General features: G+C 44.3%; 1 long non-coding RNA gene across 1 annotated transcript; it reads right to left on the bottom strand.

Moving 5' to 3' along the window:
- Positions 1–22,134: 22,134 nt before the first annotated feature.
- LOC149857309 (uncharacterized) lies at positions 22,135–25,744 on the bottom strand. Its single transcript, XR_016444261.1, has 2 exons — positions 24,207–25,744; positions 22,135–22,446 (listed from the first exon to the last, which is right to left on the bottom strand). It is a non-coding gene; the product is annotated as an uncharacterized LOC149857309 (long non-coding RNA).
- Positions 25,745–27,851: the final 2,107 nt, after the last annotated feature.

Genomic DNA, 27,851 nt, shown 5'->3' with positions numbered 1-27,851 from the left:
GAGTAAAAGTATCTCATCCTCTGTTCCTTCTGTAATACATGTCATGCTCTTGCATGGCAACCATGAAATATTTGAGAAGATGAAATAGCTCATAGAATTGGAGTTGATGGTTGGAAGATTCAAATATGGTCAGTTTAACTGGCTGTGGATTCTTCCTCAAACTGTTTCCTCAATCCAATCCAAAGAAATGCATATTTTGTATTTCAGGAGCAAACTCAGTTTAGGTTTTGGTATACCATAAAAGATTGAAGTGACAACAATAAGTTAAATAAAAGATGCCTCTTACTTGGATAACTGTGAATAAAGCTGTGAAGGACAGAAAAAGGAAACAGAAACTCTGGAGCAATGTATCTCCAGCAGCATCTAAAAGAAACCAGGTGCTAGAAATATGGGAATAAATGCAACTGGTTGATGTGGGAAAGAAAAATAAGATGGAAGATGTTTGTCTGGCTAATCAAAAGCAGCATTTTGAATGGGGGAGAAGGTAGCTTTCCTTTATCTGAACACTTACATGGATTTTTTTTTATATCTGCATGATGTGTTTTTGAGGGGTGCGTCCGCTGAACTACCAGAGTACCCGGGGAAAATATAGATTCATAAATAATGGTTCATGGCAGTGTGATTTCCTGAATAACACAGGATATAGAATATTGCCTGGTACTTCCTGCATGAAACCAAATAATTTGGAGCTGAACTGGAGCAGTCTTCCAGCTTCTCTTGATAGCAAGTAATGGAGAACCCTTTACGACCCCCTTCAGAATTTATTCCAATGTTCATAAATGAAAATCTGCCTTTTGTTTCCTGCTTAAATTTGTTTGGTTTCACTTTCCACATATGGGATTTTAATTAAGGAATATGAAGGTATTGCAGAGAAATTAAACATTTTTTGCATCAGTTTGCTATTGCAGTTCGTGTTAAGGATATGTTAGTTCTTTTTTAGGTAATAAATTGAGGTGCTATCAAGACCCTAAGGTGTCAAATATGTTACTCTTTAAATTATCAGTTTGTTTCAACAAGTCACAGTGGCTGGGTGGTAGCTAACCAAGAGCACAGAAGAAACTTTATAATGAAAGGGCTGAGCCATTAAAAAAATATTGCAGATTAGCTTCTGGGCTTGGGAGCTGGGTAACTACCTGTACATCTATCTTTGGAAATTGTATTTATCCAGGCCCTGACCTGGAACTAGAGGAACTTCAACCATGGTAAGAAGGCCATTCCATTTCTGACTTCTCAGTTGTGACTGTCCTTAAAGGAAGCAGGTAGCGTGGTTTGTGCTATGACATGGACATACCTCTACTAAGCAGTACACAAACCAGCACCTCACGTCAAACACTACACCAAACAGCTATCATGCCTCACTAGAGATCATACACAAAAGGAATTCTATCTCATTCCTAGTCAGTGAAGCCATCTGGATCATTTATCTTGTCTTATTGTGGTGCCCTTTTTCTACCATTCTTCCTTGGCTGATTATTACAAACTGAGAGTTGGTCTCACTTTGAACAATATTTCATAGATTTCATAGATATTAGGGCTGGAAGGGACCTTGCGAGATTGTCAGGTCCAGCTCCCTGCCCAAGGGGCAGAAAGTCAGTGGCGGTCAAATCACCTCAGCAAGATAAACATCCAAGTGTTTCTTAAAGGTATGCAGAGTAGGAGCTTGCACCACTTCTGTGGGGAGTTTATTCCGGACTCTGGAGACGCAGATGGTAAAGAAGTTTTTCTTTATGCCCAGTCTAAAATGGATGTTCTCTCAGTTCCTGATGTACACCCCTTATATACTTATAGGCTGCCACCAAGTCACCCCTGAGCATTCACTTCTCCAGGCTGAAGAGTCCCATGCCTTTCAACTTCTCCTCATAAGGCCTGCTCTCTTGACCTCTAATCATGCATGTGGCTCTCCTCTGGACTCTCTCAAGCTTCTCCACATCCTTTCTAGAGTATGGAGCCCAGGTTTGGATGCAGTATTCCAGCTGCGGCCACACCAAGGCTGAGTAAAGCAGGAGGATGACTTCTTGGGTCTTGCTTGAGATGCATTGATAGATTTGCTGGCTGCAGAATTGCATTGGTGGTTCATGTTCATCTTGTGGTCAGTCATGACCCCCAAGTTGCCATGTTGAGTCAGTTCCATTGACTGTCACTCTCTGGGTCTGACCATGGAGCCAGTTCCCCAGCCATCAGACTGTAAGTTTATGGAGGCCACAGTACCCCAATTTTACCATGAGGATATAACGGGAAACTAAATCAAAGGCTTTTTTAAAATCTAAAAATATGACATCAACCTCTTTCCTTTGTCCAGATGATGCGTCACTTGGATAGAAGGAAATGAGGTTGGTCAGGCAAGACCTACCCACAATGAAGACAAATTGGCTAATAAGCCTGTGCAAAGTGGAAAGTATTTGCTTTGGATTCGGATTCGGTGATTCAGAGGGACAGTGATTCGATTTGGTGATTCAAATCACTGTCCCAATTTGATTTAGATGAATCCAAAGATGTTTTGTGTTGAATCTTATTTGGCCATAGACTATACAGGCAGGCAGTGCTGAAGGGAGAAGCTGGGGGAGCAGCTAGATGAGCCCCAGCTTGAGCTGGCAGCCCCAGGAGAAGCTATGGGCTGCCAGCCCCTGGCCACTCCCCCAGCTGCCCTGCCCCCACCCCCGGGGCAAGGCAGGCAGTGCTGGCAGCTCCAGGAGAAGCTGCAGGGGCTGGGGGGAATGATCAAGGAGCTGGGGGGAAGCCCTTGTTCATTCCCCCAGCCCCCTATCATTCCCACTAGCTCCTTGTTTGAGTTCCCAGCTCCCAGTTCAATTCCCCAGTTGCTGGTTTGATCCCCCAGCTCCCAATTATTTCCCCAGCTCCCCGATCATTCCCCTCAATCTCCGTGGCTTCTCCTGGGGCTGCCAGCACAGCCTGCCTCACCCCGGTGGGCAGGCAGCTGGGGGAGCAGCCGGACGAGCCATGGCTTCTCCCAGGCCACCTGGCTCAAGCGGGAGCTTGTCCGGCTGTTCCCACAGCTGCTCCCACTGGCCCTGCCTTGTGCCTGCCTGCACAGTCTATGGCCAGATCTCAAAATCTCTCTGAATTGATTTAGAGACTTCTGATTTGATTCAGAGAGATTAATGGGTCTTCCAATTCAGTTTGGATTTGAAGATTAGGCTGCTGAATTGGGCCGAATCTCCTCTGAATCAAATCAGCTACTGAAGCTTTGCACAGCCCTATTGGCTATCTCTCAGAACATTGCCTTCCATTAGCCTATTGTTGATGGTTTCTTTGATCATTTTTTCCAAGATCTTTCCAGGGATTGAGATCAAACTGATTGGCTTGTAGTTTCCTGGATCTTCCTTCCTCCCTTGAATTTAGGCACCACATTAGCCCTCTTCCAATCTTCTGGGATCTCTCCCAAGCATCTTGGTTGTGATATGATGTCAGCCAATTCTTTTAGCACTCTTGGGTGGGTTCTATCCGGGCCAGCTGACTTGTGGATGTCCAGCCTCTCAAGCTGTTCCCTCAGAAGATACAGGCCTATAATCGTCCTTACCCTGGTAGTTCTGCATCCTGTCAGGCAAGGTGATCCTGCTGGGCTGGTAGAAAACTGATACAAAGTAATAGTTGAGGAGATTAGCTTTTTCCTGGGTGTCAGTTGTCAGCTGCCCCATTTGGTTCAGCAAGAGTCTGATATTGCCCTTGGGTTTTTTTCAGTTTCTCAGGTATTTGAAGAAGGACTTTTTATTGTCCTTGATTCCTGTAGCCATTTGAGTTCAATATCAGCCTTGGCTTTTCTGGTCCACTCCCTACAGGTGTGGGCCAGTGCTGCATAATCCTCCTTAGTGGTAGTTCCTGACTTCCATCCCTTGTAAGCTTCTTTTTTCAGATTCAGGAGGTTCATGAGTTTCCTACTGAGCCAAGGGGGTCTCCCAGCCATTTTGCTACCTTTCATCATGAACTCCCCTCCCTGTCAGGTCATAGTCTCTCAGGGCCTCAACAACCAACTTCCTGAGCTTGTGAAAGTCAGCTTTCCTAAAGTCGAGGATTTCTGCATTGCTGACTGATTTGCCAGCTTTCAGATGGATAGAGAAAGTGATCAGCTCATGATCACTGTCACCAAGCTTCCCTCTGATCCTCAGGTCACTGACTAAATCATCCCTTTTGGCCAGTACCAGATCCAGCAGCACCTTACCTCTTGTTGGCCTATAGACTTCTTGAGTCAAATAGAGCTCATCAGTGAAAGTGAGGAAGCTTCACAACCAATCAGATTTGGTTTGAATGCTCTTCCCATGAGATGCCACGGCGTCACCCAGGATGACCATGCACCAAAAACATGCAGCCTCTGCTAGTTCTCTAGGGAATTCATGGTCAAGCTCTTCCTCCTGGTTAGGAGGTCTGTAATAGACTCCTACAGTTATATCTTCTTCACCACGTTCTCCACGTATTCTAACCCAGAGGGTCTCAAGTTGCCTTACTTGGGTGCCAATCTCTGCTTGTAGGGAAGTGTACTGCTCTTTTACATAGAGAGCTACACCCCCACCCTTCCTTGCAACATGATCCCTCCTGTACAAGGTACAGCCATCAATACCTGTAGTCCAGTCCCACCAGGTGGAGTCCCACCAGGTCTCCATTATCCTTATGAGATAGTATTTGTTTTCACTTAGAAGGGCCAGTTCCTCCTGTTTGTTTCCCATGCTCCTGTCATTTGTGTACAAGCAGGTAAACCTGCCATCAGAAGCCCTGGGCTTCCCTGTCCTTGGGCTGGGGTAGGAGTGAGTTCATTTGTGTTAGTTGACCTGCTGATCCTGTGGTTGTCACTTCCAGGGCTTGTACTAGTAATTGTCTGCCCATCCCCTAGTGATCTTAGTTTAAAGCCCTCTCAGGCAGGTCACTGATATTGTTACTGATTTCACAGTATTCTACTCTTTCTATTCAAGGGCAGACTGCTTTATACAGTCTTTCTACATATTAGATTAAAGGTTTAATTTTCAGTGCTGATGCTGTACTTAGTCTTGAAATAATTCAATTCTGTATGATTTTTGCTTGATATTATAATTACTTATTTCCAAACCTTTTTTATTTTTATTTTGGGTTTTTGCAATACCTGGAAATTTTTAATAACTCTCAAACAAAAGGTTTGATCCAAAGTTCACTGAAGTCAATGAGAAATTTCCCATTTATTCAGTAGGCTTTGGATTCAATTCTATTGGTTTTAATTTGAGATATAATGGCTCTAGAAATTCAGAGGACATAACCCAACAGAAATTGGATGTATATTTGATTGATTCATGGACCACTTGTTCTGCAACTGAAATGAAACTCTTCCTATGGTAAAAACATAACAGTTGCTACGAGGTAAACAGAAGCAAAGCACACCAGAAAATAGATTTAAAAAATCTGATACTATTAAAATACATACCAGAAAGTGAAGGAAAAGAGGCTATAATTATTCAATTGGAATTTTCCCAAAACACTTGGGCATATATTCTCAAAAAAATGTGCTTGTCTTTCAGGTGTAGAAGTGGGTGTGCTGTTGCCTAAATTGTATGTGTAATTACCTCCATTTCCTATGCAATAATGGTTATTGTGTATGCAAATGAGTTACATGTCAAAGTGAAACCCATAAGTTCTTTTTATGGCTATTAATTATTTGATCATGCCTAGGGGCCCCTGACCATGTTGCTATGCCTCCATAAACACCCTGAGAGACCATCCCTGCCTGGAACAGTTTATACCCCAAAGAGCTAGGAAAAATAAAGTGTAGAAGGGGATTCAGAGAAGGTGAAGTGACTTGGCCAAAGTCCCACAGCTATGGTAAAGCCAGAAGTAAAACCCAAATCTCTTGAGAGCTAGTTTCATGTCCAATATTTTGAACCATGCTACTTCTCAGTATAGGCAAGGGAACTTGTCAGTGTAAGGAAGTTAGAGATCTTTCCCCTAAATGAGCAAATTGCTATACAGTGAAAACATACAGTGGTTGGCAGATTTTTCTGGCACTTTACTCCCCATTTGCATAAAACAGTAAAGAACCTGGACATTACATCTCATCCATAAAAGAAATCTCAATAATGTGGTAATGGAGAGCTGGTGTTTCTTTAAAAAAACAAAAACATTAATATAGCCAGAAGGAGAAATAGGCAAATTTCTTGCTTCTCACATTCCCATCCATTTTACCAAGAGAAGGGGAAAGTTTATCTGATGGGAATGTGAACATTCAGTTTGTGTTTAATGCAAAATATTATTGCATTTTGATAGCTCTTTCCTAAACAAAAAAAATCTGTGGTAAATCCATAAATGATTGCAATCAAAAGGGAATGGTTTCTAGGGCCTAGTGAAATTCACACTGAAGTCAATGTGAGCATTTTTACTCAGCACTGGATTGAGACATTAGCTACTAAAGCAGTGCTCGTGTTGGACATCTTTGGGAAGTTTGGAGATCATAGTCCCTAATGAAGCTGGGTGACCAACTCATAGCCTGCAACTCATTTAATGAAAAAAAATATTTTGCCTATCTGTGAATAAACTGAGACCAATCAGGATTTGTTTGCCTATATTCAAGTGTCGTATGAGGTTCAGTTGAAGGCATAAATAGAAGAAAATGATGATCCACAAATTGGGTCCAGTACTTAGTTTTTAGCAGGGAGCTTCAAAAATTACAGTGTACATATATTCCATGAACTGATGATATTTGTTGTATGGGACTGGCCACACAAGTATTGTTTCTCTTCCCCAAATTGAATTATTGAAAATGTTAAGTAGAAGAAATCTCAACAAAAAAGCAATTTGATATCACAATAATGGTCAGTATAAGAAAAACCTAGGGGATAGAGAAGAGGAAATTGATAAGTACCTATGGTCTCATGTGACAAATATTTATTTAATTAACAGATAAATGTAGAAAAAGATAATGTTTAGTTTCCTTTCTTGGAAAAATATGAAACACAAAAAGGATGCATGAATAAAGGATATACCCTGTTCATGCTTTTAGGTCACATTTAGATTTGATCTCCCACAAAGTGAATGGAAGCTTTGTCTTTGACTCAAAGGAATATGGATCTAGGCAAATTGTTCATACTGCCAAAACCAGACAGATAAAATGGTTATCTGAGATTTATCACTTTCTTTGTGAGAGGTCTTGGATACATATGCTGGTACAGGCAGTTCTCGTATATACGACACAATTGGTCCCTGAAAACTGTGTCTTAAGTCGAAGCATAATTCAGAATGGATTTGCCCATAGGAAACAATGTTATAAATGAGGGATTGGTTCCTGAACCAAGGCCTGATACCCTATTTTCACCAAAAATAACCCAGAATTTTGTACTTACTCAATTAGAGATGAGTAATATAGCTACATTAATATTGTACATCTTGTATGCATACCAGCCCAACCTCTGGCTTCTTTACTTTTCATTCCATCCAGGAAGGGCACACACCAACTGCTAAAACTTCCTTAGCCTGACAAGGGTTTTTGCTTGCTTAAAAATTCTTTTCCAACAATTTAAGTTGGTCTAATAAAAGATATCAGATTCACCCAAAGAACCTTGTCTGCCTATAGCTACGTTAATGTATTTATATAGTAAATAGCAATCATATTGGTTTGGAAGGACTTCTTTGAGGTGACTTTGCTGGACTTTTTGAAGGGTTCTTGGCTGGAGTGTTCTCAGGAGCCTTGGCTGCAGGTTTTTCTGGAGTCTTGTCTGCTTTCTTAAAGAAAGTGTCCAAGGAAGTTTGGACAGATGATCTCCAGGGAGATGAGTGACGCAGTGAACTTGTTCACTGGTGTGGCGTTGCATCAGATCAAGCATTATAAAGTCGAAACTGGCTAAAGTAATGACTAAAGTAATCTCTAGAGGCATAGTTACTAGGGCTGTGTGAAACTGCAGCCGCTGATTTGATTTGGTGGAGATTTGACCTGATTCAGTGGCCAAATCTCTGAATCCAGATTGAATCAGGAGACCCTTTAATCTCTCCAAATCAAATAGGAACCCTCCAAATTGATTTGGAGAGATTCAGAGAGATTCGATGATTCAGACATAGACACAACTTTCAATGTTTTTTCTACATGCCTCAAGGTACCAGGTGGCTTGTGAACACTGAGATGATAAGGTGGATGGAGCGTCCCATGGGAGCCCGGGCAGGGTCCCCAGCGCCCAGCAGTGGACCTGGAAGTGGACCAGAAGCATTTCCAGTCCACTTCTGGGTCCGCCATGGAGTGCGCAAGGGACCCTCTTCCCTCCCCTGGCTCAGGAGCTGGTGCCTTCTGGGTCTGGGGGAGCACCCGAGGTCTACCTGTAGCCGATCACTGAGCCAGGTGTGGAGGGGGAGGCCCACTGCTGAGCACACAGTCCGCCCCCCCCTACACTCCTTGGGACAGTCCATCCGCCCTACTATCTCAGTGTTCACAAGCCATGCCTGGTACCTTGAGGTATGTAGAAAAAACATTTAAAGCTGTGTCTATGGCCGAATCAGCATTGAATCTTCAAATTTGGATTCAGCTGAATTGAGTTTGGTCAGTGATCTGAATCAACGAATCGAATCACTGTCCCCTGAATCGGGCCAAAGCTGAATCTGAAATGAATATAGCCCGCTTTGCACACCCCTAATAGTTACTTTTGTTGAGAACTTTGGGATTCTTGTAGAAAATTGGCCATCTGAATGTCAAGTCTCATCATTTGGATACAAGATTGCCTTAGAGTTCAAGATTTTAAAATGTGCAGGAAAATAATTGTATAACATATGCCAAAGCCTGGGCAAAAGGCCTTTTTCCAGGAGAGGACTATATCAAGCAAATATAACTGGGCAGGTACCTAACTTTATTCCATGCCCTTTGCTGCTGCCTGCACATATTAGATTATGTCTAAAACCTGAAATATCTTATTTCTAGCCCACAGATTCTTTTTTAATTTGCCTGTAGCTCTGTCACTGACGCTGTGTAGTGGCAGTATGAAGTTGTCATGCTAATCATAATAATAATAAGACATTGCACTTATCATTTCCAACATTTATTTATTAAGTCTCCTGCCTAATTTGCTGAAGGCCTTAGCAGAGAATGTTCTGCACTTGGGTCTCTAAAATACATTTCTTTCTCCCAGACCTACTAATGGCAGTGTAAACTGTAACTAAATTGTTGTAGCACCTCTTGGGCAAATGGGGATGTCTTTTAACACCCACAGAACCAGATTACCAGAGCAAAAACAGAACATTTCAAAATCATTACTTATTTGAGCACAGAGAAACTGAAGCCCACCAATGCTATCATGTCTATAAAAAGAGAATAGGTGGGAGAATTGGATTTCATCCCACCACCATGATGGAGACTATTTTATTTGGAAATGCCATGGTGCCTCTTGGGGGCTGTAGTCTAGGCAACCTCATGCTTCAATTTTCTACTATAAGGCAGGCTCCTGACTGAATGACATATGCCACCACATGCTATGGTCTTTCTTCAAGTTGTGAGAAGAAGAGTTATCATGTGACATCCCTGGGAGATTAGTGCAGCTATGAAGGAGAAGGAGGACAGGAGGAAACTGAACTACGAATCAAAGAGATACTTCTGGAGAATAGTTGAATGGTAACATTTCAACTTTGGGACATTAGTTTTCAGTTAAAAATTGACAATATCACAAAAAGAAAGTAATTTCCATGAAAAAAAATCATTTAATTCCAGGCCCCATTTTTCACTGTAAGTGTTTGAGCAGCCCTGCTGTAACATAGTTGATAGTGATTAGGTGGCTGTTTTGCTGCGGTCACTGCCTACCACGCTAAGCATAACTGTTGCACTATAACCTTGTGCTACCATTGCTGTGTTGACCTGTTGTCTTTCATTTTTGCTCAGAATATAATTTCTTGGAATCAAGGGCTGTATCCTCAAGTAACCGAGTAACCAGTAACCAGCCCTAAGGGACCTAATTCTGGATTGGAGACTCTGGTTCCTACCATAGCACACATAAATAATACTGAAAAAAGAACGCCCTGTAGTGCTGGCATGGCATCCTCAGCCAAGATACTCACACTGCTGTTGAATTCTTCCATGAACTGACAGTCAAAATTTTGCAGTAGTTCCAATTCCTGATTGCATTTATTGATAGGATGTTCTAAATTAGACAGGAAATGTTACACTCTGAATTATCACAACCCCCAAAATCAATCACAACTCTGTACTGATTTAATCTCAAAAACAAGATTTGTTTGGTTTTGCCATTTAATACTTTTACAGTTTCAAAATTTAAATTGTAAAACAGCATTTTGTCAATACTTCCTTGTTCTAATGTAACCCCTACAACATTGCCATGTGAATTTACTAAATGACACCCGTCTGTTAATAAGAATAAGAATAAACATCATCTTATAAATTCTCCCAACAAAGCTAATTTTGTTTCTTGTTGATTTAAGCCTATGAAGACCACTGAAAAGAATATAAACTGGGATGGACATATTTCCATGTTGCGCTTTTTCACATTGTGATTTTAATTTGTGGAAGCCCAAGATGAGTATTGATGGTTGATTATGAAAACGAAAGGAAATAATAATAATGAATGTTTCTCTGCCCTACTGCATAGTCATAACAGCCATGCTGATTGACTGAGTATTCTCCATTCATATTCTATAAGGTGTCAAACCTTAAGTAGGGTGTAAAGTGAAATGATGAAACCTGAAATGCATACTGGACACATCTACATGAGATATCTACTGTGGAGTAGACTAATTAGCTCCGTAGTAAACATCTTGGGTAGGGACAGACCTTACACATGAACCGGTTTAAGTGATCAGAAACTGGTTTAAACCTATAACAGAACAAACATTCAGTGCACATAAACCAGTTTTCAAAATGGCCAGAACCGCTTTGAGATAAACCTGGTTGAATGTAGTATCAGACATAATTTATTTGGCTCAAATCAGTTTATGCAATGTCTGACTCAAACCCCTGACTGGTTTAAGATAAACTAGACTCTCCCAGCATCTTCTGGCATGCTCTCTGAGCTGGGAGTGGCTCTCTGCTCCAGCTGCAGGGCTGACCCCACACCTCTACTCCCTAGCTGGAGCAGGGAGTGGCCCTAGCAGAGACACCAGCTGGCATGGCCCCATTAAGGCAAAGTGAGCAGGGAGGGAGTTAATTCTTCCCTACTTTGCCTCTTCCCCCACCACAGCTGGGGTCAGCCTCTCTGCTGGGGAGCAGAGGGGAGGGGGCTGCAGTGGTGGCCCCTGGAGCTAGCAGACCCTGGCTGCAGGGAAGACATGGAGGGAGGAATTAACCCTTCTCCTTGCTCCCTTCACCTTAATGGGGCCATGCTGGGTTGGTTGTCCCCCAGGGTGGGGAAGGGGGCTGTGTTCCATGCTGGGGGGGACTCTTCCCCCCCTACCTTCTCGCAGGGTGGGGAGGGGGACTCTGAGATGCACTGGATGGGAACTCTTCCTCCTTCTCCTCCCCTTCACCTGCTGCCACTGCGGGGTCCATGCAATGTTGCTCAGCCCCAGAGTGGGGGTGTGGGGCAGCGGAAGACTCTGTTCCATGCTGGGGAGGAACACTTCCCCCTCTACTTCCTCCCCACAGAGGGAGCACGGAGGTCAGCTGGGCAAGATGTGGGTATGTGGGGTGTGAGGGAGAGTGGGTGATGTAGGGACCCCCATACACTCCCCCATGGCATACAGCCCCCACTGCCTGGCAGCAGGAGCAGGCAGGGAGGTCAGGGCACTCATGGCCAGTGCAGGGGTGGCTCTGGCCAGCGCTCCATGGAGGGAGGGAGTGGAGCCTGCCTTATCCCCATGGCTCTGCTGAGCCTGAGCCTGAGCCTGGCTATCCCTGAGCCTGAGCCTGCAGCTCCAGCCCTTGCAGTGGGGGAAGCCCTGCACTGCAGCCAGCTGCTTCTCACTTTCCCCACTGTGCAGGTCCTGGCACTCTGTCAGGAGTGGAGGGAGCCCTGCCCACTGTTTTATAGAGTCCAGCATGGGGCTTTCCCACTGCCAGTGTGGAGCTGCAGGCATGGCACAAAGCCACGGAGATAGAAGCAGCCAGGCAGGCTGTGCTGGGCTGCGCTCTTTGCCCCCAGTGCAGCTCTGGCTGCCTCTGTCATGGCTCTGCACCACATATATAGCTTCGCACTCACAGCAGGGAAGGCCTGCACTAGACTCTGGGGGGAAACAGTGGGTGGGGCTCCCTCCACTCCCAGCAGAGTGCTGGGACTTGCACAGTGGGTAGTGGAGCAAGCAGCTGACTCCAGTGTGGGGTGTCCCCCACTGCAAGGGCTGGAGCTGCAGGCCCAGGCTCAGGGAGCAGAGCCATGGAGTTAAGGCAGGCTCTGCTCCCTCCCTCTGTACAGCGCTGGCCAGAGCTACGCCTGCATTGGTCACAAACACTCTGACCTCCCCACCTGCTGCTGCTGCCAGAGGCTGCACATCTTGGGGGGAGTATGCGGGGGGCCCCTACATCCCCCACCCTCCCTCACACCCCACTTACCCACACCCTGCCCAGCTGAGCTCTGCATTCCCACTGCCCCTTTGGTGGGGGAGGAGGAAGAGGAAGAATTCCCCACAGCATGGAACAGAGCCTCCCCCTGGAACCACTGAAAGCTGAGGCTGCTCCAATCCAGCTCAATGTGTTGTGGTCCTGGGCACACATTCAAACAAGCCCACGTGGGAGCAATAAACTCTGGTGCAATAAATGCTGGATTTTATTGCTTCAAATTAATTGCACATGTAGATGCACCCCACTATATCCTAACATGACAGAGCTTCAGATGCCCAGACAAACATGCCATCTATGTGAATCTTTTTTTGTGTGTGTATGAACAAACAGGATACAGAAATTTCTTAGACACCTGGCAAAAGCCAGAAGCATGGGAACTGACCAGCTCAGAATGCTTATGTATCTATGTTGCTGCTTCCATGTTGAAGGAGCTAGGAAGTATTTCTTTGTAATCCTAGCACAATATTCTAATGGTTTCTAATATCCACAATATTCTAGCGGTAATTTCATACTTTCACCCTTGTTGCATCAGTATGGCATAATCCTGAGTCACAGCTAAGCATCATGACACACAGACTCTGATTAGGATATGACACCAACGATACCCCATAGCATTCTAAAAAAGGTGTTAATGTGCAGAACAGAACTCCACTTTACAAGGTACAGGGGGTGGAAGGCAGGAAGTGAAAGGTGTGCAAAGAATGTTTACTCTGCAGAGTGTTGATTAGAGATGAAAATTTGGAGTCCAAGTATGATTCAGATGAGTGCCTTTAGTTCGGATGGTCATCAAATGGCTCCACATGACATTACATAAAAATAATAAACAACAAGTGTGGGTGAGGAAGTAAAGTTTCCCAAAACCGGGAGGGAAAAGTTTTGCTGGGAACTGGAATGGCTGTATATATATATAGCCCAGGTCAAATATTTAGTTGGTTCCCAACTTTTGAAGATACAGTTCTCACAAATTGTACAAAATACAAAAATACAATGATGGAAAGGTCTTGTAGAATTCAGTGGGGATAAAGCAAATACGTTAAATACACTTCAAATTTGTTAAAGTTTAGCAGAGAATTCCATGCTTTAGAAACCACTGGTGACATTGTTCTATAGTTCTACAGTTCTACAGAACTGTATAGATTTGCTTAAAAATAATGCAGAAGGTTCTCATTCCCTGAAAAGTCCCGTAAGACTTTGTTAGAAAGGGTGGCACACAAATAAATTGTTCCTTGTAATAGAATCCAGATCTCCAGATCTTTAGAATCTCTTCCAATGTCATTCATGAATGAGAGTTCCCCATTAAAATAGCACTTGAACACGCTTAGCCAGTGTTCATCTTAGACTTAGTTTTCCTATTTACTTCCAGTGTTAGAAACTGAGATTTAAAGTTTCTCCAGCGTTCTCCACTGCCTTCTGCTAAAGCCCAGGCTTCAGTTACTCAGTTAAGCAGATGCAGCAACATAAGCCTGTCCTTGAGCCTATGTTAGGGGAGATTCTTAATACAATCCATGTTCCTTTAAGATTTTTCTCCGAAGTCAGGCAGAAAGGGAGATGTGGAGTATAAATTATAAGCTTGCATTGCTTTGACTTTTTTTTCCTGGAAGTTACGGTAGAATATATTTTTCTGTGGCAGTGAAAAAGGATTTCCTGCCCCAAGCCTTAAGTAAGTAATAGATTTGAAAAAGGACTCTCCTTTATGGGACTTGCACAGATATTTTATCACCGATTTTTCTGAAACCTGCATCCTTTTTCTCAGTTCTAATATAAAAACTGATTCTGGGTTTTTTGTTTTTTGGGGTTTTTTTACAAAGCCAGTTATAGCCTTTGCCAGAACACCTATGGTAAATAGGATATGCTGTGTACTGTGGCTAAAGCAATCATTTACAAAAGCAAATCCAGTTTGTCAGGGCCTTGCTTTCTTAAAGGGACAGGTTCATTTAAGGAAGCTAGAGTTTCCAGTAAACTTAATTTCTTGTCACCACCATGTTTTGGGTCATCCACAAACCCTGGCCAAATGATAATGTTATGCATATTCAAATAGGCACATGCAGATCAAAGAAAAAGGAGTGAAGCCAAACTCAGAGATTCTAGTTCATTCCAAACAAAACTATAATTTAATTTACAGTGCAATGCCTGTTCTGTATTATGTTAATAACCAGAGAGATGTATATTGTGCTCCCATTGAGCCCATCCCTCAGTACTTGGAAAGACTAATGATAGCCGTGGAAACTGAAACCTGTGTTCTCTTTGTTAATTTTTGAAATAGCTCATTCATAAGGAAGAAAAAAAAATGCATCATCACAGCCATTCTCCCTGGGAGACTAGCCAATGCATTCCCCAAACCAGGTCTTGGATTCAAAACTATCACATTAAAATGGTGTTTTCATATAGTGTTGCTCTAGGTCAGAAGAAGGTTGAGTAATTCATTTCTGTCATGATTTTTATCTTGCCTTTTTATTTTTTTTCACAGTAAAGTCAGAAGAAATACATAAATTCATAGAAAAAACCATGAACTCCACTGCCTGGCAGTGCTAGAACACCTGGTATTGCAGTACCTCTGAAAGTAACAGCACAGCAATATATGTTCACTGAAGGCAAGAGTTAGTGTGGCTTCGTGGGTAGGTTGCTAGAGTGGCACTCAGGAGACTTGGTTGCTGTTCCTGGTGTGATTGGTTGTGTGCCTTCAGACTGTGGCGGGTCAGTAGGGGGCGCTCCTGCGTTGAGCCGCCCACCTCCCTGTGCCCGACCACCTTCCAGGCTCTGAGCACCTCCCTAGGGGTGCCTTACGTCCGGCTGACCCCCTTCCTGGAGCACACTCACTAGCCTGGGGGTAACGTAGCTGCCACCACCCTGAGAAGGGACTCACTCTCGGCCCTGTGTCCTTGGGGAAACACAGACCTAAAGTCCTACGGGTACTCGAGCCAGTATGAGCACTTGGGGCACTTCCCCAAGTCAGGGCACAAAAAGGAAAGTCTCCCTTAGTCTGCAGACCTAAGGGGTCTCTTAGGCATAATTTAGACCCACCCCTCAATAAGTCTCCCACACCGGTCACAAAGGAGGACTTTATTGGTTACAGGGGTAGGGTGAAAATAGGGTACAAGATTGAGCAATATCCTAGAAATCCTAAAGAGCAAACAGTCTGGCTGAGATAGCCTTTTGATCACGCATCTGAGTTGCTGCCAGCTAGATATCTAATCAGATCTCAAGTAGCTTACTCACAACCATCTTCCAAAGGCCAGTGAAGTTTCCCCTCTGGAGGCAGGCAGTTCCTTGCTCATGAGTTATGGGGGAGAGAGCCAGTTTCAGATGGTAAAGCTCCTCTGTGTCCCCCGCATGGCTGCTGCCCCCTCCTCCTGGGCAGTCTTAACTTATATAGCCCCTGTGACTTCATTCACCTGGTCCAGTGGAGGCCAGCTCTGGTTGGCTGTCGGCCAACCAATTTGAAATACACCACTAGTTGCCGGGCAGACTCCAGCCCACCAGGTAGATGCCCCTCACCCAGGTAGCCGATATCAGTCATGTAGGCAGAGGGAGCAGGTTTTCCCCCTCCCTCAGGAATGTAGCCAGCTCAAGTTACCTAAACAGACAGGGTAAGCGTGTGTCTTCTCTGTGCTGGGTCCATCCTAATCAAATGGTCACAGCACCGAGATTTTATCACATTGTCACAGGGCAGAGATTTTGGGGAGAAACCAAGGTGGCTTTCTGCCACACAGACCAATCAGCTTCACATCTCATTTCTCCTCCCACTTTCTGTCAGCCTTGTCTATTTAAAATATACATTTCTCAAAGCAGGTACTGTCTTCAACTTTATGTGAACTCAGTGTGTAATGCGAGGGATTTCAGATAGGGCATCTAAATACTATTGTCATGCAAGTTGACAATATTGATAATGTCATATTGATGCAGTGTTACATTGAGCCAAACTGTTTTAAAGGATCTATAACAATGTGAGTCCACAAAGTCTGGGGTGAAATCATTTAGTGATTCCACATGTAGTGATTTTAGTGATCTTTATCATCTGATCACTCTGGTATGAAGCACTTTACACACCATCCTATCTCTGACCTATCCTAATTCCCATTGGCTTCTCTGACATCTGGTTTGGAGGAAAAAGCACTCAGCCACATTACCTCAAGCAGTGGGAGGCCAGACCTCAATCAATGCAGAGAAAGAAGACAGTCCAGGACTCATACTGAAGAAGAGATTTATTTATACTGGTTCCTTTCTAGCCACAGAGGTTTCTCTGACTTTAGAGCTGCTGTGTTTCCATTCTGCCAGGCAGAGACTGGAGGTTAGGAGCAGAGTGTGCACAGGTGGATGCTCCTTTTCCAACCCTGCGGTAGTGGTGAGAAATCTGAGCAGGGACAGGGCAGAAAATCTATAGGTGCACAGGTCATCCAGTCTCCTTCTCCTAACTTCTGTGGAAGCAAGATATCAGAACTATGGAGGGATTAGGATAATCATCCATTAGAATGGCTCTGTGCTCAATCCTGCACCCCAGAGGAAATTCCTGGCGCACAATCTAGGCATTGCTGGGCCATTGGATGTGTTTTACTAGAAAATGGTATTAAATAAAATTTAAATTGCATCTACCTCAATTTCCTCCTTGGTGTCAAGGACACTGATCATGCAGACCAGCCTGGCCACAGTGCTGTCAGGGGTTCTGATCAGGCACACTGCCATGCCTGCAGCTAATGAACTCTACCCCAGTTTAGGAGCAGTAAGCACCCTGATTGGCTGCTAGAAGCACCACCTATTCATTTAGCACCAGCCAGGGCCCTGGCTTTGCAGGCCAGTCACCAGTTCTGTTGTGGCAAGCCTCCTGGTTCCTGTACTCTGGTTCTCCTGATTCCTGACCCTGGTTTTAACCTTATTTCTGGACGTGGCTTTGGATTTCCCTGCAATTCTGTCTCCTGGCTCCTGACCTTGGTTTGGCTCTGTTTTGGGGTGTTACTGTATGGATTGCCCTCTAGATCAGTATTCAGCCTCTGAGTCCTGGACCCTGACCCTGGACTGCATCATGGACTCTGCTTCTGGATCGCCCTCTGGCTTTGGTATATGGCTCCCACCTTTTGACCCAGCCCCAGGTCCTGCTTTCCCTTAGTGTCCTAAATATTATGCAAGACTACCTATGTCACAGCCACTTGGAGAGTCATTGAAATCTGTATTTTATGAGGCCAAGTTCATGGGTCAAGCTTACCCCACACTTATAACAGCTGCTTCTGTTCTAAAGGAACCCAGAGAAAATACGTTCATTAATCTTTCATCACACTTCAGCCACTTCTGGGGTGAAGCACTTCAATCATTCTACACCACTGATACTAAACAAAATCAAATGGAAGGGAAAGAACAAGAAGAAGAAGAAAAAGAAGAAAAATCCTTCCAATTAAAACTTGGAAGCAGATTTAAGTAGGAAAGATGTACATGATTATGTAGGATTTGTCAAGTCTGACAGCATTTGCATGTACACTCCTGTTCTTTTAATAAACATTCTGGGGATCTTCAGTGACCTCGTGGGTCAGGACCTCCATTTTATTGACTTGCTAAAAGACAGCACCCCCAGCAGCATGGTGCCTTTTGACACTAATGAATCAGGCCAAAGGTGTCATTGACAAATCACTAGTGCCATTTCTTGCAGTGCCTCCCCAACTCTGTCCAGCTCCCATGACATCCCAGGCTATGGTATTATAGACAGGTCTTTTGCTCTGTTGTGTTTGGGCTTCCTCACATGCCCACAATATTTAAAGCAACATGATTCACACCAGCAGATAATTCCCAGCGTTTTCATGTAGTTTATCAGTCTCACTTCCAGCCACCCCCACTAAAAGGCAACGTGGTGAAAACATTGTCATGCATTATGCAAGCAAGCACCCTTCTAAATAAACTTCCAAATGAAATTTTAATGGGCACTTCTGAGAAACAGGTTCTACTAGTATTTGTAGGAGGAGGGACAAGAGATACCAAGGGAAAGAAAAGAAATTTGACGCTTGACTTTTCACTCCTTAGCAGTGCCAAATAAACATTTCATCCTCCAGCTCCTTTACATGCTACTGCTGGATGTCAATAACAAAGTGAAAATCTTATTACAATTCACTTGGTGAATTCCTCTATCAGAGGGGATCTGCATCACAGTATAACATTGCCCACTGAGTGCATGTCATTTACTCTCTGGGATTCCCAAGCATACTGAACATTCTGTGTTCTGTTTGCACAGCTACACGTTGCAGCAAAACAAAGAAGTTCCATGCCTGAAACAATTCTTAAACTAAAGCCTGCAGAGATCTCCTAGGCAGAGGTGTACTGCTCTCAGTCAAAAACCTTCATCAGCAAACAATCCAAATATGTTGTGCAGTGGCCATAGACAGCATTTTATAGTAAGTGGAGCAGAAATTCCTTTTTGGGGGAAAAATTTGAACAGAAGTGAAGTTTTTCACTTTTCTAAATTTTCATTTTTCATTTTGCTTTATTGTTTTCCTGAAAAAATTCTCCAAAATTCTCCAGAAAGCTGGAAACCAAGAAGGCCCTAAAAAAAACCTGAACAGCAACTAAATAGTTCTACCTGGTCCGTCTCCCCTTTTTAAATATTTGAACCTGTGCTCAGTGATTTAAAAATCCATGTTAGCCTAGTGTATGTTTGTGGTCTGTACAGTGCTAGCATGGTCATCTCTAACATTTGCTTTTGGAATAGCTCTCCTTTCAACAGCTTCTTACCTCATAGTGAAATGTGTGATGCTGCAATTTCTCCCTTCCTCATTGCATTTTAAATTTGATGTTTATTTCTATTTCAAGTTTGAAATATAATCAGAAGACACTATATGCACTACGTGCTAGATTCACTGCACTTGTAGTAGGAGTTTATGGTTACTACTGGAAAGCAAGAGCATTAAAATCCCCAGGTGCTCCAACCAACCCTGACAGAAAAGAAACAGTAGCCTATTTGTATTGCCAAAAGTTATCCTAGCTTATTTGTTCCCCTATATTCAGGCCACTAAAAATAGAAATTTAGACCTTTAGCCTAAAAGTCACTCATATCTAAAACAAACAACTTGTTCTCTCCTGCTTAAATAATGAAAGAACAGTCTTGATCCTATAAAGCAAATTTACTAAGAACTCTCTGCTCTTCTGCCTAATTACATGCAGATACCAAATACAGCAGTATGACAAAGTAGTTGGAAAAGTCCATAGAACTACCCTATATTTACACCATGTAAAATCAGAGCTAGAATCATTCTATATCCTTTAGTAGCAGTGACTGAAAGGGTTAGGAAGAACTAACTAGTCCAACTATATATTCTTCCCATGCAGAGTGGGAATGAATAAGGAAGTTCAGGTAAGTTTCTTCATATTATCATTCTTCCTTCCTATTGTTTTATTTCTAGTCCTTTTACTTGCATCTACAATTTTGTCAGTTATGGGATATAGAAACACCATCGAGAAAGTTGTTTTTCTTCTAGCAAGTCCAAAACGAAGCTAGGGAGAACCTGACAATCTCTCCAGAAGCCCTGCTTTTGTTTTGCATGCTAACCAGAATTGATTCTTCAGAGGCTTCTCCAACATTTTATTTTAGCTTGGCAATAGGAGTTCTGCTGTTTTCATTTGTGTTTTATTTCTATTTATAACTTTCATGGCTTTTTAACTCTAATAGGGTCAACATAAACCAAGTCCTGTTCTTCTTCAGTGCATGTCATTGGCAACATAATTTTGCATGATTTCTACCCCAGAAATCAGTCATTTGAATGAATTTAGACTGTGACTTCTGTTTAATAAGCAAAGAGCCTCTTTAGCTTTATCTTGCTGGGAAATAATTAGTCTTCCACAGTAATTCATGCCCCGGTTTCCCAAAGCTCTTACCAGATTTAATGTACTTTTAAATAGTAAGCAGGCCAGGTACAAGATGACTCAGGGGGTTGGTAATAGCATGTGGAGCCTTTCACCTCTATTCCCTATTCAGATTCAACCCAGGTCAGTAGTTTCTATCAAATGGTTCTCTGGGAGCCTATGGGAGTCCAAATTCAGGTATTTATGCCTGCAGTGCCAGTGGCTGCCACTCTTAGGCACTGATATCTATGTCTGTGTCTTGTGACATTTCTGCTTCAGCTTAGGGATTCTAGGCTGTCTGTTAAAGAGGACTGTTTAATGATGGCAGTATTGCCAAGTGATGCTGATATCTTTGCTTCCTTTGGTAAAGCATAATAATGAAGTCCTCAAAGTATAACGAAAATGCAGTGAAACAAAGAAAATTAATCCCTTAGGACAGTGGTCACCAACCAGTGGATCTCGAGCCTCCAGTAAATTTCAGAGCCTCTTGAGGTAGATCTCCGAGCCTCTTGGAGTTGATCCAAGGCTGGGGTGGGGGGCTGAGTGCTTGCATGCCTGCACGCATATGCCCCAGCCCAGCAGGTCAGTCCGTGGGGGAGGGAAGGGGCGAGGGCTAGATCAAGGACCCTGTGGTGAGGGACAGTGCCTCAGAGGCAAGAGCAGGGGTAAGTTGGGCTGTGGCCGGGCAGGGACTTACCTGTTGTGGAGGCACGCCCCCAGATAATTTTTTCTCCCTCTGCTTTGATCTGCCCCCCCTTCCCTCTCCATAGACTTACCTGCTGGGTGTGGGGGAGGGGGCATGGTGGTAGCACATGGTAGATCTCGGGTTGCTGTTAAATGCCAAAGGTGATCTCCTGCTTTAAAAAGTTGGACACCACTGCCTTAGGATAACCCTCCCTCCTGCCCACACACATGCACCTTAACTAAGTGACTCCTTCCAATAGTGAGCCCCATGACCTAAGCTCTTGGCCCTCAGACTGTTAGCAAAAGGTGGTCTTCTCCTGAAGTATCAGGGGTATGTCAAAAAGGGGGGTAAGTGGCATAGTAACTGTGAGAGTGTCATCTATTAGGTTAGAGAAATGGATTGTAGCAGTGAGGAGAAGATTGTCTGACCAGATGGAACAGATGTGGCATGAGAGAGAGGAAGATAGCCCAGTGGTTAGAGTCTCAGCTAGGAAAGAGACATAAGCTCAGTTCTTTGTTCTGCTACAAACTTCCTGTTAGACCTTTGGTTGTCACACAAGGCCAGTTTTTTAAAGGCATTTACACAACTAACTTTCACTGATTTTAGTGAGCACTAGTCATGCATATATACACACCAAGTCCTCAGCCCTTCATGCCTCCGTGCCTCTCTTTCCCATCTGTAAAATGGGGATAATAGCACTGCCCTACTTCACAAGGAGAACTGCACTCATAAAAACAATAAAGATTGCTAGAGGCTGAGAAACTAGGGTAAAGGAGGCCACATGTATACCTTAGATACACTTTAAGATTATAAGTTCCTTGGAGTATGGACAGTACAGTAAGGGCCTAGCCTAGTCTATATGCATTACTACAATATACATAATAAATACCAAGTTACTTAGGAACCTCTCACCAGATCCAGAATAAGCAGTAATGCCAAGCTGATGCACAGTATAAGAGCTAAAGCAGAGTCCAACCAGATCCTGGGTGATCTGCATCTACCACCCACAGGTCCTTGAGACTGGGGATTGGTGAGGGGGAAGGGCAGATTTCTTCCAACTCTTTGGCAACACCTGTCAACCCAAAAGCACTGTTCCATTGATTTGAATCAAATGATTTGGCCAAGCTCATGAGTCTAAAAAAAATCTGGATTCATTTGGAGTAAGCAACATTATTTTCTTCCCTTAATAAACTAAAATTAATTTAATTTGCTGCCATTATATTATTGTATTAAATGGCCAAGGAATCAGCTGGCAAGCATGGAGGAAGCAGGAATAGGGCATAGGCAAAAGGGAGATCTCAGGCTGTTCAGTTTTCCATTCCTTCCAGGCATGCTGAATATCTTGTGGGGAAATTGCAGGGGAATTCATGCTGCCAGTCTCCTGTTTTACCCAGGCACCAGGTTCTATCTGTTTTTCTAACTTGACATGAAGGGTGACTCAACAGCCATACAGTGCCCATTCAGCAGAAATTCTCTGAGTCAGGAAAAGAGGAACCTATGAGAGATGAGGAAAACAAACTATGAGGTGTCTTCCCAGAGAAGAAAGGAGAAATGTTAACTAGCTATCCAAGTGTTACATTTTGGTGGACTTTTTTGCAATCAATATACAGGTTTCCTTCCATTTATGCTGTACATGCATTCCTGGAAAACAGCTCATAACTCGAATTTGCATAAAGGGAATGAACTTTACAATGGAACAAATATGTTCCAAGACCTCGACTGTACTGACCCCCAGACCCATTTCTACCACTTTTGCAAGACAATTTTGGTACTCATGTACAGCAGACAGTACACACAAGCACAGGGCACTATCATAATGGGGGTGGCAACTACAGAAACGTGTCGCAGACAACGAGTGAGGAGCACGGATCCACACAGGAGACTATATTTTGATGCGCATCGCTCCCACAATGCACCACACAAAGCAGCTGACTGTGGGCTTTCACCACACTGAATGCATCAAAGTAAATTTACCTCGCATATAATGAATTTTTGGTATAGAAAGGGTTATTGCATAAGAGCGAATTCACATACAGAACCTGCATAAAGCGAGGGAAACCTGTATCTGAAATAGCTTGTGAAAGGAGGTGATAGAGTGAGAGCAGCATGCTGCATGTGTGAAAATACTCCACACTTCTTTCTGCTGCTCTCACTTTTTTATTCATTTCATAGGCATCTATATATAGCAGTGTTTGTGTGTAGATAGCTGTGAGTAAAAGTATTTTATCAACTTCCTCCAGGCAGGGATGCAAAAAGATATCGCAAGCAAATTAACGGTGAAGAACCCAAGGTGCTGGAACTCATTCTGCTGTACAAAACCCCAGAGTCCAGGCTTCCAGACGCTTCCCCATGCACCATAGGACATTGAGCAGTACATATAATTTCCAGTATCTTTTTAGCTCTGATTATAACCATACTTATCTCTGGGATCTTTTAGTCCAAACTCCCAGAGCCAAAATGTTTTGTGGCATGCAGCACCACCCACTGTCCAAAACAAGCCTATGTCTTCCAGCTCAGTTTTCCTCCTTAGAAATATAGAGGTTTTATTGCTATTCAATGCCTTCACTGAACTGTAGAAAAATACAGTAAATTGGGACATAACCCATGAATTTGAGCAAATTGTCCTTTATTTGTAATGAAAATTTGTTTGAAATTAGTAAAGAAATTCAGCTCATTTCCCCCAACCTGCACTGCAGTAGAAAGAATCAGATACAGAAGACTCAGTGCAGGGTCTTCTTCAATAAGGCTCAGCTCAGGCTTGTAGAATTTGTAACCTGTTACAAATATATGCTTCTGCATTTTAGCACTAAAGCTGTAGCCATGAGAAACATGGAGTTGCATGGAAAAAAAAGAACAAGCCTGATCCTCAGTGAGGGGGTGACTCTGATTTGTACCAGCAGAGGATTGGCCGTAGTCATATAAAAGTTTCCTGGGAGGATAATTGAAGGTTGAATCCAGGGTTCTGGCTGACCTTCACTTTGTTGTAAACAGCAAATGCCATATGAGAGAATCTATCTGTGGAGGATGTTTGCAAGTCCAGCTCTAGTGGAAAAGCAGGGACTAAACATCCAGTGATGGCCTGGTGACTCATAAAAATTAAGGTATTCAATCTGGGTCACTTCCTACTCATAGCTATTGCATGACCCATTTACTCCAATTCATGGGGAAAAATAACTAGATATTGTGTCAACTAGATATAAAAATATACACTTTAAACTTCCTGTGAGCACAGCCAAGATAATGATTTTTGCTTACCTCTGCATTTCTCTGAGAAACTTGCCTTTAAATGTTACTTCTGTCCAGTATTCCAAAAGTCAAAAGAGGAAGATAACAAGCAGTGAGTGACTCATTGCTGAGGCTATTTGATCAGATAATTTCGCACACTCAGCCTCATAAATCATTAATTTTTCATTTCATTTTATTATATGCAACTCCTAGGCAAGATCTAGCTTCTTTACAGTTCAAGAACTCTGTTTAGAGCTTCAGGAAAAGATGAAACCATCACAGTGCTCCTGTTTTGTAGCACTGATGAGCTAACTCCTGTTAACTTTTCCCTAACTGATAGAGTTGCATGGTGCTAATTGTGAGTAGTGCCAAGATGCAAGAGGAAGCTCTGCCATTCCCTAAGACTGCAAAGAAATCTGGCCTATGTGACCTGATGACTGCATAGAGTCCCACTGGAATCATTAGAGCTCTGCACTGGTGTAACTGCTCATGGGGGAAGAGTCCTGTGTAGAACTGGGGCTTACAGAGCAGACTGTGCCAATGGAAGGCTCAAGAAAGAGAGCAGGATGTAAGGAACCACCCTCCCCTTCAGTGCTTCTTATATTCAGGAAACACAAGGACACTACAGAGCTGACACTACTAGATTCTGCAGAGGGGCATGGAAAAAAAACCAATATGTTCCTAGTTCATATCTGCACCAACTGCTGTAGGTGGTTGGTTCTCAGCAAGGAGTGCTCACCGCACCCAAATCTTCCTGGAGTTCACTTGGCATCCAAAGATGGGGCATGACTGTGCATCCCAGTTAAAGTAAAAATGCCATTGGGGCATTGTGAAAGCACCGCTTGAACGTCTCCACTTATGGGACCGTCTCCTCTCGCCTCAACGCCATTCCGTCCCACTGGCAAATGGGCTGGTCTTCAGGCGGCGTACACCGGGACTGCCTGCCACGACTTTGATGATTAAATATGTTCAGTGAATTCCCCCCGGTGTTCGCCCTGCTGAGGTCAAGACTGCCAATCTCCGTACTGTCCTCCCCAGAGGGGTGGTCCTTGAGGGCTCCTTCCTCCCCTACACCCTCGCCCAGGCCTCCGGGTCAGTTGGTACCCAGTCTCTCCGTGCCCACAATTCTTCAACTGAAAGGGGCATGAGCCTATGTCCAAGCTCCGTGAGCCCCAAAGCCTCCCCGTCTGGGGGGAGTCCTCAAGAATGTCCTAACGAGAACCAGATTTTGGTGGCCACTGGTCCGCCAGTCCGTTTGAGCCCCTACCAGTCTCTGCCACCAGGCTCTTTCTACATCTACCCGGGAGGCCTCCTCTCTCCTGCTGGAGGTACCTTCCGAGTCTGGATGGGCTGGGTCTCACCCACCGCCTTAATGGGTCCGCGGGCTCTCACTCTAGCCCGTCGAGTCAGGTCCACCGACCCCCCCCCCACAGTCTCTCTGCTGCTCGGGGCTAGAGCCCCCGTCGCCTTGCCCCTTCTGGGGCCTTACCGCTGCCCCAGAACGTTCGGGGCCATTGTGAACCGGACAGCCTCCCTCCTGTTGAATCCCAGCCGGCCGTCTTCTCCTGCACCGGCACTTCCGGTCCGTCGCTCCTGGAGTCCGGGCCGGTTTTTAAATCTGCTGGCTTTTCTTCCCACCTGTAAGGAGTGGGTGAATGCTCCGCCTCCCAGGGCTTCCGCCGGGCAGCGGCCACCACTCCTTCCGCCCCACCAGTCTCCGATCTCGCCAGCCACTTCTCCCAGAGGGGTGAGTGGGCAGTCGGCGCTGGGCTTTCCAATCCCGGGGTCCTGGGGTGTGCTGGCTCCTTGACCCTCACACAGGCATATTCTGCAAAAAAACCTCCTGCCCTAGTGCCTGCATCTCTATCTTGGTTGCATCAGGTGCTATTTTTGGTTTTCATTTGAATGTAAATGTATCCACTGCGTAATAAGTGAGTAAATGTCAGAGCAAGGGGAGCTTCTCCTTGGACTTCTGAAGATACCTGCCATTTTGGCCTTGAGCCACTGTCCACCCAACTGCAGCTTGAAACAGCCTCCAACCCAGCAGGGCTTGAAACAGCCTAGAAAGCCTATAAAAAGAAAGGCCTGATCCTTGCTCTAATGTCCTCACTTGCATCATGTATTGGACCACTTGTAAATTCCTCAAAGGTCTGATTCTGTGAGGAACCAATCACTTTCCACTTCCAGTGAAATCTTCATAAGTTTAGGAGTATACTTGGTAGCCGTGTTGATCTGAGACAAAAAGACATACTACAAACTAGAACTCTTGGTTCCAAAATGATACCTTTTATTAGACCAACTGGAAAATGGCAAGAGAATTATCCTTTTCTGCAAGCTTTCAGGATCAAAGTCAGGAAGATGCTGAATTTTAGCCGATTTTGGATTTTAAACTTCATTGTAAGACAACAAGGAAGTTTTTTTTGCTTCCCTGCCTTCCATCTGACACAAGGGAAGGAATTCTACCTGATCAACACAGCTATGTGTGCAGGAAAGAGTGCTGGGGTCAGATGACTCCAGCCAGATGCCCATCCAGCCTTCTGTTAAAGACCCCCAAGGTAGGGGACAGCACCACCTCCCTTGGAAGCCCATTCCAAATTTTGGCCACCTTTACTGTGAAAAAGTTTTTCCTGATATCTAGCCTAAATCTGCTGTCTGTCAGTTTGTGACCATTGTTCTTTGTTACCTCAAGAGGTGCCCTGGTGAACAGAGCCTTTCCGATCCCTTGCTGTGTCCCTGTAATGAATTTGTAAGTGGCCACAAGATCACCTCTCAGCCTCCTCTTGTGGAGGCTGAAGAGATCCAGATCCCTAGTCTCTCCTTACAGGGCTTGTCCTGTAAGCCCCTAACCATACTAGTGGCACTCCTCTGGGGCTCTGGGTGTGGGGAGCCAGAGGATGGCTCTGGCACACCTAGAGAAGATGCAGGGAGTGACAGTAGGTGCTGGGAGCTGGAGAAAGGCTCCAGCTGCTGGAGAAAACTGCAGGACAGCCACGAGGAGCTGGGAAGCTGTCGGGGGCAGTGGGGAGGACTACAGAAGGTGAGGGGGAAGCCTGAAAACAGAGAGAAGGACAGGAGAAAATCACAGGAAAAGCAGCAGGAGAGACTGAAAGGTGGCAGGGAAGCAGAAAAGCAGAAAAAGGCAGCAGAAAGTCACAGGGAAAAGACAGAAGATGGCACGGGAGGCTGAAAGGCAGCAGGGACAGCAGGAAAGCAAGGAGAGGCTGAGAGGTAGCAGAAAGGGGGAGACAGAATTGGGAGGAGATCGGGAAACTAGCAGAGGTGGGGCTGAAGCTGAGAGAGAGAGAGAGAACGAGGCTAGAATTTAAGATAGAGAAGGGACTGGGATTCAGTAAAACATGACCAGATTCGGGATTGCAAATGACAGTGGTTTTATTGAACAGGGGAGGTGGTGACACAATGTCTTATTGGTTCCCTTGCACCTACCCACCCACACACACACACAATGGCAGCAGGGGTTAGAGTGGCTTGGTGCAAGGGCTGAAGTCCACTGAAGTCCAGGAGGGGAGAGAGAGAGAGAGAGAGTCCAAATTGTAGGAGGGGGTATGCAGTTAATATCTACCTATCCCAGGCTGGAAGTTGATCCTCAATGGCCAGTTGGGGTCTCCTTCAGCTTGGTGTTGTCCAGAGGGGGTCACCATCAGGGATTCTGGGGTG

The sequence above is a fragment of the Crocodylus siamensis genome, chromosome 9, assembly GCF_052110815.1.
Source record: "Crocodylus siamensis isolate JL-2025a chromosome 9, ASM5211081v1, whole genome shotgun sequence".
Classification (NCBI taxonomy): domain Eukaryota; kingdom Metazoa; phylum Chordata; order Crocodylia; family Crocodylidae; genus Crocodylus; species Crocodylus siamensis.
This window is presented reverse-complemented; position numbering and strand designations above follow the sequence as displayed.